General features: G+C 37.1%; 1 long non-coding RNA gene across 1 annotated transcript; it reads left to right on the top strand.

Moving 5' to 3' along the window:
• Positions 1-284: 284 nt before the first annotated feature.
• Positions 285-5,077, top strand: LOC111633442. Its single transcript, XR_002758059.1, has 2 exons — positions 285-4,416; positions 4,524-5,077. It is a non-coding gene; the product is annotated as an uncharacterized LOC111633442 (long non-coding RNA).
• The last annotated feature ends 957 nt before the right edge of the window (positions 5,078-6,034 follow it).

The raw sequence follows: 6,034 nt of genomic DNA, 5'->3' as shown, positions 1-6,034 counted from the left end.
NAATTAGATATGAAAACAACATTACACAATCTCCCACTAAGTTAAATCTAAATATAGAACAATCACGTGACCGAAAGCTAACATTAATATGAAGAAATATGTTTCAGATTTAATGTTTGTGTAAAAATTAATAGTAATTATTAAATTACAATTATTTAATATTATCCATTTTAAGTTGATATTGTAAAAATTAAGCTTTGTAATATGTGTTTGGCTTTTATTATTTTGAGTTTCCGAAGTGTAAAATTCAATTTACTAAACAGAAACAAAGATAAGATATTAAATATAAACGGCACAATACAATCATTTTTACGTAAATTGAGTGTAAATACAGAATAAACGAATTATATCAAAGATGGGACGAATAAGCTGAAACATTCCTCTGACACAGCTTATAATTTATTGTCATTTTTTCTTTGGTTGCTACTTTGACAGTTTTTTGTTAACAAAAAGTTAATGTTTTAGAATAAAAGTATATGTTCTTAGTGAAGGAAGATAGAAGTATCGAAATATAATATTCACACATGAAAATATTCATATATTTCGATATTAGAAATCTATATTTTTTTGATGTTTGAAATAATGTCATGACAAAAATATTTTAGATGTAGGAAATACGGATCATAAACATTTCTTTCTGTCAAGTAAATTAGAAATTAAATAATTTAATTTAGGAAAATTCAATTGCGATTGTCTCAGGTGAAATGTAGAGTTTACAAGTAGGCCTATGCTTTTTATGTGAAAGTATCTGCATTTACAAATTAACAGAATTTCCAGTTTTTATACACATTATTATGTTACAATCTACGAAACTGTGTTTAATACATAATACATACTACAAAAAGGGTAATAAAGGAACGTCAGTCATTGTAAATAATGTATTATTGAAAGTTTTATTGATACAAATAATTAGTTTTATCAGGAAACATTTCTCCAGAAGAAAATTGTCGATATTTCACGTAAATATAAGTAAATTTTATTATAATTTAGATAAAAACACATTTTACTTTTTACCACACATGGCTTCCCCCCATCTTACTCTTAAAACATTCCATTTCATAAAGCTCTGTATTCCCAATGCAAATGAGCCCCTTCAGTCATCTTAATTCAGGGGCTTATTTGCATAAAGATTTGTATTCACAATGCAAATGAGCCCCTGAATTAAGCTTAATTAAGGGACTCATTTGCATAACGTGTCGAGGGCAGCGACAGTATGTAAAGCCGTTGCTGAAATGCTGCATTAATTCATTCATCATGCTGAAGGCAATCAGTAACGATATTCGTTTGTTGATCATATGCTATCATGAAGAAGGATGCAGTTACCAAAAAATTGCTGATATGCTGAGTGTGTCGACATGAGCTGTGTCGCGCATCCTTAAGATGTACCGAGACAAAGGTGCTGTGTCGCTGGAAAAGGCGAAGGGGCAACAGCGAGGGACGGCGGCGGAGGATGATGCCCATTTAAAGGCCACTAGTGAGGCCTGGCCTTTTTCCACTGCGTCCATGTTGAAGAAGGAATTAAACCTTAGTATATCTGTAGATACGAAGCTATTATAAAAGCCGCAAAAATCGCTATTCCCAATGGACAAAACGTAAAACAACAACAAAGATGGTGGAATGATGAACTTGAAGAGATCAAGTCCAAAACATACAGAGCAAGACGTAGTTATCAACGTGAACACGACCCAGACATAAGGGTAGAGTTTAGATCTGAATATTATCGATGTAAAAGACAATTCAGAAAAGCCATATTAGAGGCTAAACAAAAGAGCTGGAGGAACTTTGTGACAGATACAGGCCAGACTAACCCATGAGGTCTACCATACAAAATAAACACAGGGAAGATCAGAAAAGCCCAAATACTCGGACCAATAAGACTAGGATCTACCGAGGCAATTAACTGCAGGCAAGCCGCTTCAAACATCATGGACTCCCTCTTCAAACAAGACAATCTGGAAGAGGATTCGCCTGAACAACAAGATGTCAGAAGAAAAGTTGAGAGATACAGAGGAGAAACGGTTAGTCCCCCATTTGAGGAGTCTGAGCTTAGATGCATAGTGGCAAGAATGAAAAGGGGCAAAGCCCCAGGAATTGATGGAATTAATCAAACTATATTAGATGCGGCCTATGAACACATAGAAGGCGAGTTAATCAAAGGCTACAACGCCTGCCTAAGATATGGGGTTTTCCCTGAAGACTTGAAGAAAGGACGTTTAATAACTATTTTCAAACCTGGTAACAGAAAGAAGTGACCCCAAGTCTTATCGATCTGTCTTCTCCCACTTCTGGGGAAGGCTTTAGATAGAAGGACTCATACGGATCCGGTTAAATAAGGATATGCAGGATAACACTGAAAGTAACCAATATGGCTTCAGGATGGGTTGCTCCACCACGGATGCGATACTTAAACTAAGAACCATGATTGAGAACTCAACAGGGAAATATGTTGTGGGAATTTTCGTTGATATAGTCGGAGCCTTCGACCACTTGTGGTGGCCGAACATCTTGGAAGAATTGGCGCAACATAAGTGTCCTAGGAACTTATACTGGCTCATCAGGGACTATCTCCACAACAGGAGTGCTGCAATTATAGACGACAATGTGTGCACTACAAAGCAACTCTACCGTGGGTGCCCTCAGGGCTCCATCTTGGGGCCGGACATGTGGAATTTAGTTTTCGACTCAAACCTCAGAATGCTAAATGAATTGAAGTTCATGACAATTGCCTACGCAGATGATGAGGCGGTTGTACTAGAAGGAAATAGCAGGCGAGAAATTGAAGCAAAAGGCGAGATTTTAATGACAAACCTGGAAAAGTGGGCCACTGCCCACAAGTTAAGATTCTCAACTGAGAAAACTATAATGGTAATGATGAAAGGAAACTTAAGTGAAGAAAGACTGCCTACAATTAAACTTTATGGCCAGTCAATCAAAATGAAAAAGACAGTCAAATATCTCGGCCTAACCATAGGCAAGAACTTCAACATAATAGAACATGTAAAGGATATTCCAAGCAAGGCCGCCAACTATTTTAATTGCCTCAGACGCATCGCAAAGGCTGAATGGGGCTTCAACTATCGAGCAATGATAACTATTTACATAGGGCTCTTCATACCAATTATCACCTATGCGGCGGCCGCTTGGGCAGACACGACTACTGCAATAAGTAAAAGAAAGCTCGTCAGTGCCCAACGTACAGCCCTACTAAGGTAACTCAAGGGGTACAGAACATGCTCTGCTGCGGCATTACAGGTGATTGCCAATGCTCTGCCTATCGAGCTTGAGGTTTTGAGGGCATATGCCAGATATAACATAAGGAAAGGCAAAGGATTCTCTATTAAAGACCAAGAGTTCAGTGAAGCAACCACAGATGAAGCAAGAAGAGACAGAAGACAAGAAGTAGAAGAATATCTAAAAGAAACATGGCAAAGGGATTGGAACAATATAGACAAAGGACGTCAAACATATCAATATATCAACAAAGTAAATGAACGACAAAGAATGAAATGGCTACGGAGTGACTTCTACACAACCCAGTTTCTGACAGGTCACAGAGACTTTAAGGAAAAATTACAAAGCTTTGGATTGGAAACACTTCTGAATGTGAGTGCGGAGAAATCGACAGTGCGGAACATGTGCTCTTTCAATGTGTAATCTTCAATGAAGAAAGAAGAGGCTCGGACTTCTTGATGGAACTTTACATGAAGAATGAGGTGACAGATGAAGATAGACAGAAGATGATGGAAAAACGCAACTTCCAGCAGGTTAAAACAGTTATGAGGAATATCTTGAGGAAAAGAAACAAGATAAGAAGAGAACTAAACTAACACACGAACTAAAGTACACCCATGACATCCGGAAAGATAAGAAGAACAATAATTGTAGATAAGGAGGCAGAAAGAAAAGAGGATGACCGCTGGTATATCTTGGGCAGGGTACAGCGGGGGAGGCTGGAGGGTGTTCTCCTGGGTATATCTGTAGATACGGTAAAACAGAGGTATGTAACATTTGTAGTATAATATTACAACCTTCCAATGAAATGTATTTCTGGCAGTTCATTATATCGATAGAAATATAACTTTATTAACATGTTCTTGCATATACAGAAATGTAGGAAGCAGGATAATATATATGATTTTTACTCTATTCATAGGTTGCCACAGTTTGAAGTATACGGAAGGAGGGCAGCCATAAAACAGTGGCTCACAGTCGGCAACCAATTTGATCGGCTGGGGTTCGCCCAAACTTATTCCAGTTGGGGAGTGGCTGACCGGGCCAAGGTCATCTTTACCGACGAGAAGGTATTCTGCTCGTCGAGCTGCGGGACCAAGTGGGTGCGTCGCAAACCCTAACCCTGCACCCGGTTTGACTCGGAGCACGTGTGGTGCACCCAAAGAAGCGGTCGCTTTTCCTTAGGTGAGTTTTTAAATTTCGTGTATTTATGTCACAAATGCTTTGAACATGACAACATATTGGCATGTTCATTTTATAAATCAACTTTATTGACGTTTTCTGTTTTACAGGTATTTGGGGATGGATGACAGCGGCAGGTCCCGGGGAGTTGGTGCGTATAGACAGTCACCTCACCGCCGTGCAATACATCGAGATACTCGAAGAGGTATTGTTGCCGACGGTGAGGGCCATCTATGGTGAAGAGCCAATTCACTTTGTACACGTTCGCTCCCCGGTGCACACGGCCAGAGTAACACAGCAGTGGCTGCAGGAGAATCCACAGCTCTTAGATATGGGATGGCCGGGGAGAGGGGCAGACCTAAATCCTATTGAAAACCTTTGGTCTCAGCTCACCGACGACCCCATTCAGATGGCGACTCCGAACGAGCTCTGGGAAATCGTCAGAGATTGTTGGGAGAAGCCATGATGGCATACTATGCGACAATTTTGTGGCAAGTATGCCCAAGCGACTGAATGCGGTCGTCAACAGGCTCAGAAAGTGGACTAAGTACTGACCCTCTCCCCTTCATCTGCGATGTCTTAACAGACTAAGAAGAAGAATGTCTTGTAAATATACTTTGTAAAAAATAGTCTTGTAAATAAATATTTTTTTTTTATTTTCGGATGTTTTTTAAGTCTCCAAACTTTTTTCAAAAATTTTTTCCTGCGCGAAAAAAATTTATCGCGATTTTAATCAACCTTTTAATGACGCATGATTAATGCTTAATTGTTTGCAGTTGTTTTTTTACGGGATTTTTTTATTCAAATTTCGTTCCTTGTTCTAAAATTCTAGTGCTTTGGTAAAGTTATTTAAAGATACTTTCTGATGTCAAAAACAACCTCCCATGGTTTAGTTTAATTTTTTTTTAATTAATAGATTTTTATTATGTTTTTAACCCCTTTACGACTATTCCATTAAAAAATTCGTTTTTTGTACACCTATTATTTATTATTACTTATAAATATTTTTTATTTCAATTGAAAAGTGGTTTTCTTTCGATTTTTTAAATTTGGCAAAATTGATTCCTAAATGGCAGCTTTCCCTCAGGATAGCCAACTTTACAGGGGCCTGCAACGGTGGCTTTCCTGCATAAACTCGCTGTCATGCAGGAAATATGCCATTCGTCGGTTAGTTTAAAAATAATTTAAAAACAAAAAACATGTCAAAACATAATGAAAATTAAATTTATCGATATAAAAACATATTTTAAATGATTACAGATAATAAGAATGAAAAACAATTATAAAATACATTATTATTTATACATTTGCAGTGATCATATCGCATTATTTATATTTGGTATATAAGTTATACATTTGCACATAAATAATATATAAGTAAATTAAAATAAAAATCACATTAATTTGGAATAAAAATATATATTTAAATATTATTTACAGTTAAAATAAAGGTTTCAAAAAATACTGTAACATAATGACGAAAAAACTTTCTGATGTAAAAGAAACGTAAATTTTGCTTAGATTTTTCACTGTGTGGTAGATTTTATAGCAGGATGCTGCACACAAAGGCACATCACAAGCTTGGCAATAATACCTGGTTTTCGTCCTTATTTTTTTCCCT

The sequence above is a fragment of the Centruroides sculpturatus genome, unplaced genomic scaffold (genome assembly GCF_000671375.1).
Source record: "Centruroides sculpturatus isolate CEXI.00-Female unplaced genomic scaffold, Cexi_2.0 scaffold614, whole genome shotgun sequence".
NCBI lineage: Eukaryota > Metazoa > Arthropoda > Arachnida > Scorpiones > Buthidae > Centruroides > Centruroides sculpturatus.
This window is presented reverse-complemented; position numbering and strand designations above follow the sequence as displayed.